We start from the raw sequence: 20,801 nt of genomic DNA on the forward strand, positions 1-20,801 counted from the left end.
GAAATGGGTCAAATGTAAAAGAAACTGGCATAGGGGTACCTGCAGCGAGCTGGAGAAAAGGCTAGCAATAGTACAGGCTATTCAGATCTAGCTAATTAATACTCTGGGAAAAGAGAATTTGTGTTAGGAAGTTTTCCAGTTTTTCAGAAGACATAAGAACTCTGAATTTTTATGTAAAATTTTCTATGTTGTCAAATAATTTGCCCTGCTAAACACAGCATTCTATGTGGCCTTGGGAGAATGGCACTGAAAACAAAGTACATGGCTACATCTCACCGTTGTCTGTTCCTATGCGTAGTGGCCAAGAGTTGCCAGCAACAGCCACAAAAAGATAATTCTGGCGCTTCTAATAGGATGGTTCTAATAGGAATAGCCTCAGATACATGAGAAAAGCAGAAACTGATCAGGAGAAACTTACTCAACATTGACTGAGCCTTTATGACATGGAGGATTGCAAGGCACTGAAGGAATAAAATGCCAGCTCAGAGAGTGGGTGTGTCAGAAAGGGTTATACTTGGGAGGAATAGCAAATGAAAGGGGAGAAAAGAGGTCTTAATGCTCCAAAGAAAATAACTTGTCAGCCCAGCACAGTGGCTCATGCCTGTAATCCCAACACTTTGGGAGGCGGGGGCGGGCAGATCACTTGAGGTTAGGAGTTCAAGACCAGCCTGGCCAACATGGCAAAACCATGTCTCTACTAAAACTACAAAACTTAGCCAGGGTGGTGGCATGTGCCTGTAGTCCCAGCTACTCAAGAGGCTGAGGCATAAGAGTTGCTTGAACCCAGGAGGCAGAGGTTGCATTGAGCTGAGATCATGCCACTGCACTCTAGCCTGGGCGACAGAGTGAGTGAGACAAAAAAGACAACTTTCCAAGCAAGGCCTTGTAGGCCATACTGAATTTGGGTTATCTAAAATCAGTAAAACAGGGAGTCATATGATCTTATTTGCATATGGAGATATCATTATAATGAAAATGGAAGGGACTGATTAAAGGGTTAAGACCAGGGACAAGCAGACAATTAAATGATCAATAATCCAGGTAAAAATTGCCAAGACCTGGTAGCACTGGGAAGAGAGGTAAGGAAATGGGTTGAGGAGACATTTAAGTGATAGGATCAGCAAAATTTAGTGACCGAGTCACAGGTTAACAAAAGGGGAGGGGGAAGACCAGGAGAAATCCCAGTGTATGACTACGATAATTCAGTAAATGATGAGACCAACCACAACTAGGATAGAAATTACAGGAGGAAGACAAAACTTCACAGGAAATGAGTCATTCAGGATTTTTGAATTTGAGAGTCATATTGGAAACATGGTCTTTATATTTTGCAGTCTCCAAATGAGATCAATTGCTTGTGGTTTTTTTGTTTTTTTTTTTCTTTTGTTTTGTTTTTGTTTTTCTATCCAAATTACTTTCCTATTCCTAAGTAGGGGTAGGGAAATTTGGTCTTTTCTTACATTCTAAGTGGAAAAGTGATCCAAACATGTAAATATTACCCTAGATCACAGGCTCTCTAATGAGAAAGGATAAACAGTACAAATCATGACAAAGTCACCATCTTTGCCTGGGAAATTTTCAGCAAAACTGTCCTGCTATCTCTTGATAAGTTGAAAGAATCTGGGCTATCCCTGCCTTCTATTTTCCCAACAGGAAAAGCCAGGGAAGTTCCTTGCTCCCTTCAGCCTTGAGAACAATATTAAAGAGCCTTCACCAACACTGATGAGGTCTTGAATCCCTCGGAGAATTCCATGTAAACTTCAGGAGATGCAGGGTTCTTCCTCCTTGCTCTTAATGACCTGTCCTGTCCTGCCCTGCCCTGCTCCACCCATGCCATTTCCCAGAACACAGAGCCTATTTCCACAGGACACTTCCCAGCCTCCCACAGACTCTCAGGCCCAGGCAGGACAGTCACCTTACAGCAGGGACATTCTCTCTGAGTCTCTTGACCAAAAAGTTCCCTTTTAGCTCCTCCAAACAGAGACCACAGAGACTAGGGCCTTCCTTCAGGTCTTTTTTCATCAGCCTCTGTCTCAGTAACTGAGTCTAGAGGGAAAGGGAAGACATAAGATGACAGCACTCCACACGTTTAGACCAAACATTAAAGGGAGGGTAGGGAACGTGCAGGTATGAGACACGGGTCAGGCCTCCATCTGCGGGAATGTTTGCATATTGCACTCAGAGCTGAGATAAGGCCTAATGAGAAAAAGGTTTGCCTCATGAATTTTAAAATATTTTTAAAGTATGATATGATTTACTTTTATTTCTTTTATAGCTTAGATAAATAATGATGTCACTCTGCTGTCCTACAATTCAAGCAAAGTGTTACTTTTGCTTAAATGTGAGGTAGTCTAGCAACACAGAGCTGACTACCTGGACCCGATTCCTGGTATTCCCATTAGTTGTCTGTGTGACCTAGAGCAAATTAACTTATCCTCATTCTCCTAAATCCACATCTGTAAAATGGGGTAGTAATAACAGCCACTTAGGGGACTGTTGTAACCAAAGTTCTCAGCACAGTGCCTACAGTGTAGAAATGGCTGACACTGAGGGTTCTAATGCCACAAATGAGAACATAAGAGGCCTTTGTAGTAAACATTTTCTGAGAATGAAAGGAATTCCATGTAATTCCTCCCTTTTATAAACGTTTAAATTTATAAAAGTTATTGGCCAACTTAAAGACATATGTCCATTTTTTTTAAGGCTTCTGAGTCAGTCACATGGAAAAGTTTTGAGATTTTCATGGCTTTTTTCGAGAGCAATCTTTTTAGCGTGGTTTCCTCTTTGACAATAATGAATAATTAAACATTAATTGAAGATCTAATTATTATTTTCCTTGGATCTCAGGATAATGGGATATGAGCTCAAAGACATAGATGATATTATCACCACAGAGAAGGGACAAGAGCTGCAGCGCTCCTATTTATTCCACAACCATTCCACTTTTGTGTATTTTCAGCTTTATGCCTTATTTAGAAACCAAATAATGTTTGCCCTGGGCAGTGCTGCCACAGTATCTAACGGGCAAAGTGGAAATCCACAAGGCAGGGTAGGCAACATTACAGTGTAAATGCTGTGTTTTCATGGAGACTGCTGTCGCCTTGTGAGGTCTCTGGGCAAGGAGTAAATGTAATTCTCAGTCAATAATTTGCTCCTCCACTAAGTCAACCTTAGAACAGACACCCTTTAAGAATCCCTCGCCTGTGATGTGCATATTTTCCCCTGGGCGTTTCCTTATACTTAGGAGAATTTTAAATACACAAACATCCCTCCAGTATTTCAACAGCAGTAACGCATTTCCCTCTGTAATAGTCTGAGTTTTATAATGTTGCACTTTAATTATAAAAGAAGTTTACTGCTTCAAAATCAAAAACACAAAAAATAAGATTAAATACCTTTTGCATACATCACAATGAACACTACACAGATACAACAAACATTTCTCTTGTTTAAATTGATTTAACTTACTAGACTTTCTTTTTTTAACCCAAAACCTTTTATTTTTTAGGTACCTCATATCCATATGACAAAAATAGCACAATAATGGCCCATGCCTGTGATAACAGTATGTGAATACTTGTGGAGAGAGGTTGGAACAGTTTTGAGAAAGGCTGATAAAAATAAAATTGCTACTAACAAGTTAGAGAAGCATTGGGCCAACATTTAATTTTTAGATAAAAGAATGCTTTGGTATCACCACGGTCAAATCAGAAGCTTTCATGTTCACTGTACACTTACTACAGAACAGACAATTTGTGAAGTGCTGCTGATGTGCTCTTTCCCCTTTCTCACAACCCCACAGACACATCTCTTTATGGATACTTTACAAGATACTTCACTGATAAGGGTAAGAACTATTTAGCAAATTAGTCAAGGCAGTAGTACACCTTGGAGGCAGGACTTGAACCTAGGCAGTCTGACTCCAGAGCTACATTCTTTTCCACTGAACTAAAAGTCAAATTTAATTCGAAATTGTGCCCCAAATGAAACATCGACCCTGACTTTATTTCAAAGGCTTTATCTGTGAAGGTGCTCAAGACAAAACAAAGCATAAAGAAACCACATACACAGAGAAAACCAATAAAGTAGATCTATTTTCAACAAATCTCAAAAATATAACAAAGTATTCAAACCTCATTACTGCTTTTTAGAGAAATTGCAAACATGCTTCCCTAAAAACATTATCAATGTGTTGTTGAATTTTTAAAAATGGAATAAAGCGATTCCTTTCTTTTAATGGTGTTTTTTTCTTTAGCCTCAGAGAAGGCTATCCAGTTAAAAAAAAAAAAAAAAAAGTAGAACTTTTATCCTTAAAACTTAGGACACCTTATTCAGCCAACACTTCTAATCCTTGTTACTTTGAATTATCTTTTACTTTCATGTTTGCAATTTTATATTCCCAGAAATTACTAAAGTGTGAAAAATCTTGATGGCTAGCTTCATTATTACTGAATCTCAGTATTATGAAAGTTTAAGAAAATGCCTGGCCTTTATTACTACTACTTCTTAATTTTGTGAGTTTCATTTGCTACTTTAATAAAATTACTAATGTTTTAATAAAAATTTCTACAGTAGAGCTCCTCATCCCTAAATTAACTGTTAATTATGTTTTTTAAATCACCTAACTAAAAAATTAGTCTAACAAACCGAATAGAAAAGTATTATTTTTAATATCAACTGAGCAAGAAAGATCAAACCAGTTTCTTTCCATTATTTTGCAATCTGTGACATTATATTATTCACATTTAAAAAAAAAAAAAAAGCAGATCAGTAGATGCCAGGGGCTGAGGAAGAAAGGGAATGGGGAGGGACTGCTTTATGAGTACAGGTTTCCTTTTGGGATGACGGAAATGTTCTGAGCTAGGATAGTGGCGATGGTTGCACAACACTCTACATGTACTAACTGTTACTATATCTTACACATTAAAATGATTAAAATGGTAAATTCTATCTTGTGTATTTTACCACAATTTTAATAAAAACAGCCAGATATTTTAAGACTGTTATTAATATAACAAGTAGATTTATGGTCAAAGATTTAGACTTCATAAAGCAATTGAAATACAAAAATAATGTTCTATAAATATATCACATTAAATGTTTGATAAAAGTTTAATGTTCAAAATAACAAGAAAACACACTGCAAGTATAAGTTTATCACCTATAAAATCAGAACTTCCCCAAGATACATTTTAAATGGTTATACTTAAAATGTTATAACTTTAATAGTTCAGTAGTTTGCCTTGCTTTCACATTTTTTTTCATATATTACATAAAAGGGAGATTAAGCCTTCAGTATGCAATTATCACAACTATGTATTTTTTGGACTTCTACAGAAATATTCCAAGAATAAATGCCCGAATTCCACAGGTCTTTCAGAAAGGCAAGATGAAGGACATGCATGGTGGATCACACCTATAATCGCATCACTTTGAGAAGCTAAGGTCAGAGAATCCATTGAGCCCAGGAATTCCAGACCAGCCTGGGCAACATAATGAGACCTCATCTCCACTAAAAATAAAAATTAGAAAAAAAAGTTAACCATATGTGGTGACACGTGATTGTGGTCCCAGCTACTCAGGAAGCTGAGGCAGGAGGATCACTTGAGCCTGGGAGGTCGAAGCTGTAGTGAGCCGTGATCGTGCCACTGCATGTATTCTAGTGTGAGCAATAGAGTAAGACCCCATTGAGAGGAAGAGAAAAGAAAGGAGAGAGGAGAGCAGAGAGGAGAGAAGAGAGCCTCTCAAGCTGTGGCCTGTGGCTCTGAAGAAAGCAGTTCAGGGAATCAGTGTGGTCAGAAGTGCATGTCCTCGCTGGGCTGGTCAGACCCAAACATTAAAAACTCCTCCTCCATCCCAGACATTCAATTACAGATTTAGCAGTAGTGGTTTCAGACACTTTAATATTATAAGCAAGAGATCGAAATGAAGTTAAAACCATCACATCGCCAGGCATGGTGGTTCATGTCTATAATCCCAGCACTTTAGGAGGCCAAAGAGGGAGGATCGCATGAGCCAGGAGTTTGAGACCAGCCTGGGCAACATAGCAAGATTCAATCTCTACAAAATATAAAAAATTAGCCAGGCATGGTGGTGCATGCCCATGGTCCCAGCTGTTTAGGAGGCTGAAGCAGGAAGACTGCTTGAGCCTGGGAGATACAGCCTTCAGTAAGCCATGATTATGCCACTGCACTCCAGCATGAGCAACAGAGAGCTACCCTGTCTCAATTAATCAATTAATCCATCAAACGCTTCTGATAAAAGTGGGTATTTTCACATTCTTTCTAGATGTGTGGAGCCAGGCCATGAGAAGGAGGTGACAAGACCAGAGTCCAGGCAGGAGAAGCAGCAGATCCAAGTGGACCACTGTCATCTTCTCAGGCTTCCTTTCTCTCTCATCTCATGGTACATTCTGTCATTTCAAAGTGTTCATAGCATTTAGCTCTAACTTCATTCACATTAAGTTTTCATTTATGCATGTTTTATATGTTTTATATTTTATAGACTTTAAGATCCACAAAAGGAGTAGTATCACCATACTGCGCAACACACAGAAGTCCCTCAATAAACACTTGCTTTTGTATATAATCCTATGTCGTTTTATTGTTCTATTTTTGTATCTGCATTTTATATCTCTAAATGTTAAGTTCATTTCTTTAGGGCATAATTTGTAGATATTTCTTTAGTCCTCCAAGTTCCTTACACACTGCGAAAGCATACAGAAAGTGCTGGATCCACATATGTAATTATTTCACGCGGCTGCTGCGATGAATTCCAGAGTGATGTGAGCATATCCACCCATTGTCCACCGTACTGTATTCTCTCTGGAAGGGCCAGCTCTAATGTGAATTTCCTGAAGAAGGCATCCTAATCTCTCCTCCCTTCCTTCTGTTTGCATACTTTGCTTCCCTGTCTTCTGTTCCCTAAGCACTTAGAGGAGGCCATTCATGGGTAATCAGGGTGCAAAAGTGCTATATGATACTTATGCATTTATCTGTTTCCCTTTACACTGTAGATTCCCTTAGAGAAGGAAATTTGCTATTTTCATTTTTGGATTGCACTGCTACTAGAGTCAATACATTTTTTTTTTTAAAACAATTAATATACATATAAAATAAAGGTGCTATGGTATGACTGTCCATACCTGCTATGCTATGGTCCTTCCTTTCTGTGTTAGAAACATAATTTCTAATGTGACTGTGTTGGGAGGGGGGCCTAATGAGAGATGTTTAGGTCACAAGGGCTCCCTCCTAATGAATGGATTAATGCTATTGTAAAAAGGGCTTGAGGCTGCAAGTGAGCTCTCTTGCTCTTCTGCCTTCTGCCATGTGAGGATGAAGCAAGAAGGCCCTTGCCAGATGTCCAGGCCTTGAGCTTGAACTTCCCAGCCTCCAGAACTGTGAGAAAGTACATTTCTAGTCTTTAGAAGTTACCTAGTCTGGTAATTTGGGTTAGAGTCTGAGACCAGCCTGAACAACATGGGGAAATCCCATCTTTACTAAAAATACAAAAATTAGCTGGGTGTGGTAGCATTTGCTTGTAGTTCTGGCTACTGGCGGAGGCCGAGGTCAAGGCACAAGAATCACTTGAATCCAGGAGGTGGAGGTTGCAGTGAGCAGAGATTGCTCTACTGGACCCCAGCCTGAGCAACAGAGTGAGACTGGTCTGTGATGGTCCCAGATAGCCACACAAACGGACTATACCAGAAGGGTACTCTGGACATTCACAAGAAACTTCCAGCCAACCCCATAAATGAACAGAAGTAGTCAAAGATTTAAAGAGTTCTGTTTGGTTTTGGTTTCTTCAAAGCAAGAAAAACAATAGGCAAAGCCCTTCACGATGAGCCAGGAACAGACACATAACTTCAAGCAGGGGTTAATACAGGAAGTTACACAAAATATTTTCATAGGAGCTAGAAGTTTCACAAGTGAGAGACAATGTAGCTGAGTAGTTGCTATGGCAACAAAAATAAACTTTATACCAATATTCCAGTCATCATATAACTATTCTTTCTGGTGCTGGGAGTTTTCAGTGGTATTTGAGTCCAAGAAAGGAAAGAAAGAAAGAAAAAAAAAAGACATCTGAGGCTTATTCTCAAAGAAGAAAATAGGAAGCTGATTCAGGGACATAGGCTACAGCTGATGTCTCCTTTGATTCAAAATAAATAGCTAGAGGAAATCCTCCTCCGCAATAAAAGGTGGATTTTTTTTTTTTTTAATACCAGACAGGTATAAAACAGGCAGCTAAGATGATTAAGGAATTAAAATGAAGCAGTCACATTAAAAAAGATGGTAAATCTAATTTTTCAGATGAATAATGTCTTAAATTCAATTTCCGGTGTTTCTATGTACTATATAAAATTAATTCTAGTTAACAAAGTTGAATTTACTGCATACAGAAATGAATTAAGTATATTTTCATACATAGATCAAAACTTCACAAACTCAGAAGGCTTTTCCTTTTGGAGTCTTTTCTGACTGCTCATATTCCACACAGTACTTTGATACATGTAAAGTGCAAGGCACCTTACTAGAGAGCATAGGAAATATACTAAGATATGGAGTCCTGCCACAAATACACACAAAATACCATGAATACAAAGTGTCCTAAAAGTCATGCCAAATAAAACAGAGAATATAACTGGGCAGAGGGATAGTGAGTCACATGCTGGAGGAGGCGAGGGTTGACATGGTCTTATGGGATATTAACTTGAGATGTTGAAGTAGAACTGAGACACTTCTGCAAAACTAGATGTATGAACAGAAGCAGGAGGAATAGGGAATGGCTTGGAAAACAGCAAGAAGCTCAGTTTCTTGGGTGATCCAAGAGAAGAAGCTCAAGCAACAGTCAGTGATAACACTAAAAGAATGAAAAATTTTAAAAGTCTAGAATCACAGCATAGAGAACTTGTATGCAGGGTCTTCATCTCGCAGCCCTGTCTCCCTCAGGAGACAGAGATCCAGAATTACTTCCCAGAATGGTTTCAGTGTCACCTTCCCAGATCCTTTTTCACTAACCCTTACCCACACCATTCTAATGATTTCCATTGTACTTCTTGAACTGCTAATTCCCAAAAAGCTTGGTACACCATTCTTAACATTTTCTATGACAGCATCCTCTACTTCCTTGCCTTAAGGTATCTTGTCTTTTTCTTGATTATGCCATCTCCATCACACACTTGTCAAATGGACTCTGTTCATTCTCTGCTTGCCTCCACCGACCAGGGAAAGGGAACAGTCAGCATTTTCCTGAATCCCTTCTGCGCTAATGTATGACTCTAGTTCATTAACAATCCTTCCTTCGCCCCCAAGGGTCTCATCATCCATGTCTATTACCACTTTAACCATGTTAATCACTTAACTTTGAGTCACCTTCAACAAACACTGAGGAATTTGACATCTGGCTAATAGTAAGCTTATACTTCCGTGGTGCTGTCACTACTCTCTAAATTTCAGTGCCCATATTGATAGTCCATTCAGCATCCTACCTAGCTCACTGGTCTTTCCAAACTTGTCCTCCATTACCACTAGGAACTTGTCATTACCTGAAACATCTCCACATCTGAAAAATCAAACGTATCAAATATAACGATTATAATGTATCAAATACAAGTTCTGCAGATCTAATGTATGGCATGGTGACTGATAAAACTGAAATTTGCTAATAGAGTAGAACTTAAATGTCCTCATCACAGACACAGAAAATGGTAACTATATGAGACGATGAATATGTTAATTAACTTAACAGTGGTAATCATTTTACAATGTAAACATATATCAAAACATATTCTGTATCTTAAATATATACAATTTTTATTTGGCAACTATACCTCAGTAAGGCTGGGGCAAAAAAGAAGTATTCATCCTCTGAATATAGCTTCTTATAACTTTCCACTCCTGCATCCCTTGCCCGTGACCTTGAGCCCTCAAATAAATACCCTAACCTCATTTACATGCCATCCATCATTAAGTATTTGAAGAATCACCAGGGCTACACTTTCACCTGCAACCTCAATTACTTTGCATCCTTGGTCTTCCAGCTTATATGGCTCATAACATCCCAACTTGTATTTACTATAATAATACCTTCCCTACTCCCATAGGAGCTTCTGAAAAACATAAACCCTGCAAAATTATTCATTGTTGATTTCATAGTGCCTTCTTTTAGGACTTGGCTTTCTAAATTTCTATAACCAAACCTGAAATAAACTATTAGAATTCGAAAATGTGAGGAGCCTTTTTATTTAATAAAAATATCAATTACTGTAACAGACACTTGTCAGATGCTTCCCTGGCCTCCATTTTATACTTTTTGCACAGATTAGCAGTGCTGGTGACTAGAAGGGATTGATTCCCATTACCTACCCACATAAGTGGGCACTGATTGGCCTAAACCAAGTAGAAAGATCTCCCAAACTTACTACTATGATTGACCAGAACCCAAGCCCAGGCCAGCTAGATGTTGACATTACTCCGGCCATGGCGACTGCTTTGGCCACTCAGTTAAAGCTAGTTCAGAGTGAGACCACAAGTCTTGTTTGACAATCAGAGAAAGAGATTTTATTCTCTAAGAAAGACTCATGTGCAGATATGACATTTGGAGCTGCCACATCCATTGTCCTCCACACATCATAAGGCCTAGGGTCAAACACAACACTGCACCTTTAAAAAAAAAAAAAAAAAAAAAAGCCTGCAAGTTGCTGATAAAAATAGCTTTCATGGAGGTTATGAAAATTACATGAGATACATGCAAAGAGTCTTCCACTGGGTTATCAAGGCCCACTTTCTCCCTCTAGAAACACCTATCAGCTAGAAAACAGAAATAGGAGATACTACAGTTTAGGATGATTCCATTTTATGGTTAGTGACATGTTTGGTAAAAGTTTGTCTAGGAAGAAGGAAAAGCCTGAAATTGAGTCAACTTTGAAAGTAGTTAAAATGACTGATGCTGGAATTTACACAGAATACAGAAATAAATGCATGAAAAGTCAGATAACTGGCCAGGCACAGTGGCTCACACCTGCAATCCCAGCACTCTGGCAGGCCAAGATGGGAAGATCACTTGAGGCCAAGAGTAAGACAAAGATCAGCCTGGTCAACATAGTGAGACCTCATCTCTATGTTTAACCAAAAAAAGCCAGATAACTAGAATAAAAAGTTCAAGAGATGTACAGAGTACTAGAAAAGGTTTAGTTGGAAAGGATTTGTAAAGTGAGTGGAATTTCTGAATTTCAGAGGTATGGTCATTCCAGTTAGTAACAAAGGAAATTACCTGTAGGAGTAGAGGTTTAAACACACACACACACACGGATGCAGTGGTGCACGCCTGTAGTCCCAGCTACTTGTGAGGCTGAAGTAGGAAGATCACTTAAGTACAGTAATTCAAATCCAGCCTAGACAAGACCTGGCCTCAAAAAAACAAGCAAGATCTTGTCTCAAAACAAAACAAAAACACATTAAGATAGGGTATTAGATTGGTCATACACCGTATTTTAACAGAGATCATGATGATAGAAGGTTAGAAGGGAGTGAGGTGATAGAAATAGGGAAGAAATGACCTGGCTGGTAGATGGAGGACAAGAGAGTGGTCACGTATGTTTAGCCAGATGGTATCCAAAGTAGTCAGAATTTTTGTTGTACATATCCTGTCTTATAAGGTTGATAGAATATGAAGCAAAAATGGGGCATGAGAAAAGCCAATATTACCTCTGTGCTAAGGAGAATGAATATCTTCCAAAGGAACAGCAGTGCTTTTGAGGAATAAGAATATGTGGGGAAGGAGAGGGAAGCGTGAAATTGAAGTTGTTTGGCATAGAGGGGGAGCTCAGAGGGTATATTAGAATACTTAGCTATTCCATCAAAAGTCTATATTTTTAGCTTTTGTATTATTTGTATTCAGATTTAGAATAGGTGAGAATATGAAATTTAAGACTACTTAACTCTCTACTTGAAACCCAATCATCAGCAAGCCTATTTCTCATATCAAAACTTAGATCGTAATTGCAGACATTCTCTCTGCAGTTACCCCCTTTAAAGGACATTTTGAAAATGAAGTAATTGAGCAACTGGGTAATTCTCAGCTAAGGCTACTGCTTATTGTTTTGCCCTTAAGTTAATAGATATTTTACACACACTGGACTGGTTACAAAAACGTGAATACTTCCAAAACAGCCAGCTGATTTTGGTTTGTTTTTAAAGCTTTCCACTTGTTTTTTCCTCCCTGTAGTTAAATACATCAAGGGAAAACAGAGGAAGGGGAAAAATACATAACTTCAGATTCTTGAATAATGTTGTTTCATTCAATGTTGTTTCATTATAATGTTAATGAGAATAGAAATCAATTCACGCTGGGTGGGGCCACCATCTGTGTGGAGTTTTCACTTACTCCTCATGTCTGCATGGGTTTTCTCCAGAATGGCTGGCTTCCTCTCACTTCCCAAAGATGTACACGTCAGGTTCACTGGTGTGTCTACATTGTCCCAGTGTATGTGAGTGTGGGTGTGTGTGACTACACACTGCCATGGGATGGCATCCTATTTAGGATGGGTTCCTGCCTTGCACCCTGAGCTGTTGGGATATGCTCTGGCCACCCATGACCCTAAACTGGAATAAATAGGTAAATCATTATCCCACCTGGTTTGTTAACCTTTCTTAAATGTATGTATAGCTCTGATTTATTTTAATGTTTAATAATTTCACAGTTTGGGTTTTTACTTAAAAGTTTGTTGATGCTTTTGTGACCAGAAATGTCATAGGAAGTCTTGTTTACATCAATTAATCTATAGTCAAACTGGTTTCCTTATACATCATTTTACTTAAAGTTGCAGTTTCCACGAACCCAGTGACAACATAAATTGAGGACTTAACTGTATAAAGAAAAAATCTGAGAGACAGATGTCTGAAATTAAACAGCAACAAAGAGTCTCCCTACTGAATTGTTTCTCTTAATTTATACACTGGTATCTCACACTTGCCTGCTACATGTAAAAGGTTTAAGAAGTAAAGAAAGAAAGTTTTAAGACTCCACAAGGAACTCCAGAAAAGAAAACATGGTTTACATAATACATCATTGATCACTGAGGGGAAAAATGCTTTGGAAGACTCTCCACCTCTCCCTAGAAACTAATTAAACTTTTGAGAGTTTTAGGCACCTGAGCTAAGAACAATCCTTTGCACACTTCTGCATAACTTGAAATATGATATCATAATGTGCTCTCCAAAAGATAACTCCTATCAGAAGTGTCCAGTAAAGTCCACATCTAAATTACTTTCCATTCAGAAAAATTGTGTATATAAATACATACATATAGCAGTGTATTCTATACACATACTTGATTCTCTGCAGCCTATCTAGTGCTGCCAGAGTTATAATAGACTCAGAACACTCTCCTAGTGTTATATCTGCTAATTATTTTTTGCTGGTTATTTGGAATTGAGAGCTAGAGTTTAGCTCTAGCACCCTTTGTCTTACTTGCCAAAACAACTTCTCAAACTACTTTTTAAAAAGTTACCTACATATATTAATCAAATATTTATTTTTAAATTATTTATTCACTGAGAAAGCCTTTAGTGACATGGTTAAACTAAACAAAACAAAACAAAAACACACGACCAGAAAGACAAAAGTCACATTTTAATGACAGCTGGGAGTGAGGGAGGTCAGGAAATGTGGACATGGAGGCAAAGCAGGGTCTTATCCCATTGCTATCAGATAGATAGAAAGATAGATAAATTTTTTTTAAATATGGTGGGTAACCTCCATACCAAGTGTCTTCCTGCACGCCTGCCTGAATTGCAGAGGCCAAAATCCTAAATACTTCTCTTCCCAGGCTCCCTTACCTCCAGGCATCTGTTAATTAGATATGCCACCAGGTATAGTGCTGTCTTTGTGATTCCCGGATCACAACTAAACTTTAGGAGCAACTTCTCCACGTTCCTGATGGTAGCAGAGGTAGCAGCACCTCTGGTAGGCCAGACAAATGGTGTCACCAGACCTGAAAGCACAGGTGAGGTTCTGCTGCTCCAAACTGCCAACTTTTTTACAAGTATCAAATTCCCTGCTTTTTTTTTTTTTTTTTCTGTTTAAAACAGCTGGCTTTTCTTGTTTTCTGAAACTAAAAACTGACTGATCATACACATTTGTATTTCAGTATCAAAGTGGGTCAGATAAGTGCTCAATTATTTTAATTGTTTAAATCCACAGTCTCTTTTGATAAACACATAAGAGATGCTGCTTTAGGTAGAGAGTAGATACACTTTCCGAACCAATCCCCATTGGCTCTTTTCCTTTCTTTCTATTCTTATTTATTTATTTATTATTTTTTGAGACTACTCTGTGGCCCAGGTGGGAGTACAGAGGTACAAACTCAGCTCACTGCAACCTCCGCCTCCTGAGCTCAAGCAGTCCTCCCACCTCAGCCTCCCTGGTAGCTGGGACTACAGGTGTGCACCGCCGCACCTGGCTAATTTTTTTAATTTTTATTTTTTGTATAGATAGGGTCTCACTATGTTGCTCAGGCTGGTCTCAAACTTCTGGGCTCAAGCCATCCACCTGCCTCGGCCTCCCAAAGTGCTGGGATTATAGGAGGTCCAACTGCACTGGACCTCCTTGGCTCTTGGCTCTCCTTGGGGTTCAGCCATCACGTAATTAGAAACAGCCTGCTTTTCACAATAGGATCATGACTAAGAAACAACTCAAGTTCAAAAGACGTAAGGCCAAATTTAGACTCCATTATTCATTATATAACCTTAAGTAAATTACTTAACATCCAAGCCTTAATTTCCTCAACTTTCAAATTGAATAGTACCAATCAAATAGTGTTCAGATTAAATTACACATGTAACACGCAGTAAGCATTAAATGTCTTCAGATGAAAAAGACTAATTTTCCCTTTTCAAGTATTTATAATATCACTTTTGTATGTATGCTTTACATCTAGAGAGAACACTTTTGAGCATATACTCTTTCCCCGGAGATGTTACTCCTCAAACATGCCTGTCCTGCGATCACTATGCAGGAAGATTAAGTGATGTACTCTGCGCCACCTCAGGATTAATTCCATTCCTAGGCCCACTCTATCCTGGAATCTTTCCTTGGAATGAACATTCCACTGGCAGACACACCCTACAGTTCCTCCCCATAAAAATTCCTACCCCAAAACTCCATTCAACTCCCAATGAAGGATCACCACCCAGTCTGAGAAAAAAGAGCCACAAGCTTATCTTCTGCTTCTTACTTTTGAAAAACAGGTCCGAGATAATCAGCCTTTGGAATCCTACCAAAAGGCAGAAACTCTTAAATTCATGCTATGGGCCTGATCCCGCAGTAGAATGTAATTCAAACCTGTGAAACATCCAATTTATTCCTTCTGGAGTGACTTCTGCACTATTTAAGTTGTCAAACAGAAATTTGTTTAGCTAGAACAAAACATGATAGTGTCTTGTAAACCTTTTTAAAGGAAGGTTTCAAGCTTTTCTTTAAAAAACAGTTTTTTAAAAGAGGGGAGTTTGTACCATCAGCACTACCAAAACTGAACCTTTTACATAAATCTCATAAATTTAATTCTTTAACAAAACCTCATTTCAGGTATTTTCATGTTATTTTGACATACATTTTATTATGCTGAAAAATACTAAAGGAAAACAAATGAGAGATTATGATAATACTGTGACCTAATTTATCTATATTCTTATGTTAGATCCTTTTTGCTATCTTCAAAAAACTAAATGACTAAAATCACTAGTGATCTGAAAATATGTTCTACTTTCAGAGACTTTTGTTGTTATAGCTTCCATGTTAAGTTCCTTGTGAAATTCCTTTCCAATATTAACAGATCCACATGGGACAAGGAAAAAAAATGCAAAGAAAAGAAAAATCATCCTAGTATGTCATGGAATATAAAAGACATTTGCATGAGGAACCATTTAACAATTCAAAACCAAGCCTGCTTTATAGCAGACTGATAAGACCATAAGTATATTCCTTTGTAAACTGTAACAGAGTATGGAAATCATTAGCATCATCTATTAGAAAAGTAATTTTCAATTACAGATTAGGAATGTGTATGTGTTTTTAAATTGTAAAAGTAACATTATAGAAAGTTCTACCAGATGGTAAAAATGGCTTTTTACATAAATTATTAATCATAATTAGTACCCCCTCCATATGGTCTCCTATTTATTAATACAAACAGAAGGTAATACTTACTTAGAAATGGCAGAGTAAATTTGAAGGAAGTTCACAGTCAAGCTCTCTTTGTTAAGAGAAAGAACTGTCTACCCATTTAAGGTGCCAATTCCTTTGAAAAGAAAAATCCAGACCTCAAAACTGAAGGGGTGGAAGTTGAACCACAGCCTTCTGATCTGTATCCTGGTGATAGCAGTACCTATTCTTACAGTGTTATTGTAAGGCTTAAATTATGCATACCATAAATCATTCCATACATGCAAGGTAAAAGAAAACTGCATTTGTCTAAATGCTCTGTGTTAAGTATAAAAAGAATGTCCTTGACTTTGGGAGGTATGTTACACCTAGGGAAGGTCCTGGTAAAAATTTTCAGAAGTATACAGATAAAAGTTCATTTCAGGTTATTGCAGAGGCGAAGGGCAGCAGGATGGAGTAATCTGAAAAAAAAAAATCAGATTAGGGAAAATGCAGACACACCTCTGAAGAGTCATACAAGACCGTATTTAGAATTCTGACATTTCGGTGACCCTTTACTAGGCACAGGGATGGCCTAGCAAATTTTATTCCACTTGTTCAGTCAAGTGCATACTCCTGAACAAGGCAGTGACAGGAAAAGGAAAGAGAAAGAACAAGACTTACTGGGGCTCGGTACATATGGAACATGAGTACTTGAATTCCCCAGGAATCACAAGGCAATTTCACGTCCCCCACAGGAAGATTGATGGTTCACAGACACAGACCCTCTTGCCCCAGAATGCCCTTGTGTTCTTCTATTAAGTTAACACCATTTACATGTAAGAGCAAAAGACATTGTTGGATTCACAAATCTTTGCCCCACACAACAAGTACTAATATTTAATACTTCATATTAAGAAAAGCAAAGAAAATGAATTTTTAAACCTTCTAAATCAATGCCAAGAGCAAGAGCCAATAAAAACAAAAGTGAATTGTGAGAAATACTTATCACAATGACCAGTCTTCACTAAGCCCACTTCCTTGGAGGACTCTTTTCATCTTCGTCTCTAGGGAAAGTTGGTTCCACATATCAAGTAATCAAATATGCTTATTTTGAAAGGGAACCCTAAATGTCTCTTTAAAGGTACTCCTTTATAATAATGTTCTACAGGAGAACTTTTAGAAATAATGTTTTTTAAGAAGCAATAGAGTATTCTGAAGCACTCACAAGGCTAAAGGGGTATAAACTGAAAATTATTTGACAGAAGAATATTATGCATATATATGAGGAGAGTGAGAGAGGAGATATATTACATGGCAACTTTTTCACTTTTGATAAAAATATGGAATTTCCTCAAAGTTTAGTAAATTAAAATGAAGTAAATGTCAATTAAAAACATGTTTCATGGCATTATTGTTAATCGTTTCTATTAATTCATTATATTTTATTAAATTAACCATTGCAAATATCTTCTAATCTTTCTTACTCCCAGAGTAGCTAGACTGACCAATGACCAGCTCCCAGTTAAATTATTTCTCTCCAGGATCATAAGCTATGTCTTCATCACAACTTCTTACAGGCTTTAAAAGTCTATATGTATTTTTTTTAATCATACAGAACATACATCTACAATATCTAAGGTGTTTTACTGTTTTCTTGAGACTAAAGGCGCCACATTAGGAAACCTCAAATATTACATCCCTAGTCTTAGAGAAAGCCCTGATAATAAATAGTATGATCAACAATCTTAAAATATACATTTTCTGTAAAAACTGAGTTTTTTCAAAGTTACACTTGAAATTAACTTTTTAAAAATGTACAAACTTTTTATTAGACTAAAAAAATTATGATTCTTTGATATACAGTGATATCAAACATAAGAAGTAGAAGCATGTCAGACTCAGAAAGCAGCAGTGAGACTGTGGTCTGAAGAGTACTCCCTGAACAGCGGCCCCACTGGACGCTGTGTCTCCTGGTGGGATGCGTGGTGGCATCCAGGACCCCACATACATATGTTCTATTTGAAACCTATTTAACGTAAATCGATGTTGCCTAGATCTTGCTTTTCCATATACAAGGATTTAAGAACAAGTTAACACCACCACAAAGAAGAAACCAGAAAGATCCAGATGGCACAATATTTTGTAGAGCAACTATCTTGATCCCCTCAAAAAAAGAGTCATAGTGGACACTACTTGAAGGTTACAGGACATAATCAAATGCCAGGCAAAGTCCCAGATTAGACCCTAATTAGGACAAAGTACCTGTACATGGTTTAGGGGCATTTGAGTCAATGTGAGGATGAACTGGGTACATATGAGGATGTGAGAATGGACATAACTAAGATGAAAATGAATTAACATGAAAAAGTAAAGAGCATTAGCAGAGAAAAATCAGTTGACAAATGAGGATAACCAAAACAGCATTTCATTTTGGTATAAACAAATGCATACAGAAATAAATAATATAGAATTCTATACATTGAAGAAAATAGGAATAAACTCTGGAGAAGTTTGCTTTATTTTACCTATGCATATTAATATCTTCAAACTTTCTACAAGGAATATTGTTTATAATAAAGTATTTTTAATATAAATTTACTATAATTAATAAAAACTTTAAAAACCTGTTCAGGCAACCAAGCTCCTATAAAATTTTATGGTGGGTGATGACAGATGAAGTAGTTGGCCTTCCAAAAAAAAAAAAAAAAGGAGAGGGAAGGTCAAGGGGGAAGGATTGCTGAGGCCAGGAGTTTGAGATCAGCCTGGGCAACACAGTAAGACTCTCATCTCTACAAAATATTTAAAAATCAGCAAGATGTGGTAGAGCAAAGCTGTAGTCCTAGCTACTCGGGAGGCTGAGGCACGAGGATTGCCTGAGCCCAGGAGTTCAAGGTTACTGTGAGCTATAATTGCACCACGGCACTTCAGCCTGGACAACAGAATGAGACTCTGATTCTAAAAAATGTTTTAAAGAGAAGAGAAAGAGATTTAATGTCAATAAAATTATCTGACAAAAAATATTAATTGAAACAATTTCACATTTGGTATTGCCTATAAAGTTTCCAAAAGTCAATGCTATTCACAAGGCTAGAAGAAAAATGAAGTATTATTTCTGGGACCTTTGTTGATGTCATAAGTTACAGGTAGAATGCCAATGTAACTCAAAGTCCTCTCATGTGCTGGCATTACCACACTAGGCAATGTTGGGCCTTCCTGATGGCTGGAATCTGCCCATATTAAATAAGCTAATCAGTTTCCTTGCTACTCATCCTGTGATTTTTTTCAGAGAGTTCTAAGCTATTAAACTACTTACTTTTTTGCTCTATTGTATAATGACTGCACTATTTCTTATGCCACTATATGACAGGCACAGTTTTGGGCCCCTTTACAAATGTTCTTGTTAAATTCACTAAGCAAGTCTCTCAATTAAGTAGGTAAATCAACTGTACATAAGACAGAAAAACAAAAACCTTAGAGTTATTAAACAATATATCCACCATTTTAATGACAGAGCTTAGATCCAAACTCATATCTCTCTGACCTTAAAGTCTATGCTTTTTCAATTCCTCATGACCATGTACCCAACCCTGCTTCCAGATACCCATCCTTCATCAAAATGAGGTATAACTGAAATACCAGCTAGTTTTTTCAAGAAGTTCTAATTATGTTTTTTGTTGTTTTTTTTTTTTTTTACTACAGTACATATTTCTTCCAAGAAAAGCAAAAGGGAATGTAGAGCACTTTTCTCCCACTTTTGAAAAAGCAAGTGAACACTTTCTTCCTCCATTGCAAACACAAAACTAACCATTTCTTTACTTCCTTTCTCTTGTACAAGAACAAGTAATAGCAGATACAAATGTTGCTAAATATCTTCCCTTTTAGGGAAAACCAGATTGGAACTGAAACTATATAACACTATCTCTATATCATTATACTAAGCCAGAACATAATTAAAACTTACATTGAAAGGATCAATTATTACAGGAGATGGGTTCAGAAATTCATGGTTATACTGGCTTGCGCTTGGCATACCTAAAACAAACCTGAAACAAAGTGGCCAACAAATGTAAAAGAAAATGTACTTGCACCAGTTACAATCCAAAAGCTGTTAATACTCTCACTGCAGAATTCTAGCTAGATAAATCAGCTTTTAAAGCAGTGAATTAAAAAAAAATCTAAGGCTCTTATGTAAATTAAGGGAGTTCATTCCTTCTTTAAAATATTTGCCTTCACATCTCAGCATTTACTTTGCTACATAAAAGTTTTAATTGTGAAATATCAAATTTCTCATACATTTTTCTCATACATTTCTCATACAATTTTCTAAATATCAGTCCTCTACTTCTCCCTAGAGATTGCCAAGGCTGCCAGCAGACGCAGTCTTAAATAACTCAAACCTAGTTATGTAGATAGAACACTATGACTTCTCTTCTTTAAGAAGAATTGTCACAAACAGATTACTCTGACATCACATACTCAATTACAACTACTCAAGCCAAAAAAGGTTTTTTTTCCCTAATCAATACTTAAATGAGACCATAAATAAGAGCTGGGTATTCAGGGCTGGGAAAGGAGTTGTACTGTCATTTTCTTGAGAGGGAGCAGACAAGGGAAGAATGCTGCAAGATCTCAATACTCAGGAGGACTATCTGCTAACA

The 20,801-nt window shown here is 37.5% G+C and overlaps 1 protein-coding gene across 6 annotated transcripts in view; it reads right to left on the reverse strand.

Moving 5' to 3' along the window:
- The window catches only part of COBLL1 (cordon-bleu WH2 repeat protein like 1), a 163,378-nt gene that overhangs the window by 98,231 nt on the left and 44,346 nt on the right, over positions 1–20,801 (reverse strand). The window contains exon 1 of one of the 6 annotated variants that reach the window (XM_017946598.3): positions 16,207–18,884. The exons of the other annotated variants lie outside the window; for them this stretch is intronic. The gene's annotated coding sequence lies outside the window, so the exon portion shown is untranslated. Of the gene's footprint in view, positions 1–16,206; positions 18,885–20,801 lie in introns of those variants that run through there. 6 annotated transcript variants of the gene reach the window in all.

This window comes from Papio anubis, chromosome 10 (assembly GCF_008728515.1).
Source record: "Papio anubis isolate 15944 chromosome 10, Panubis1.0, whole genome shotgun sequence".
In the NCBI taxonomy this organism is placed as follows: Eukaryota; Metazoa; Chordata; class Mammalia; order Primates; family Cercopithecidae; genus Papio; species Papio anubis.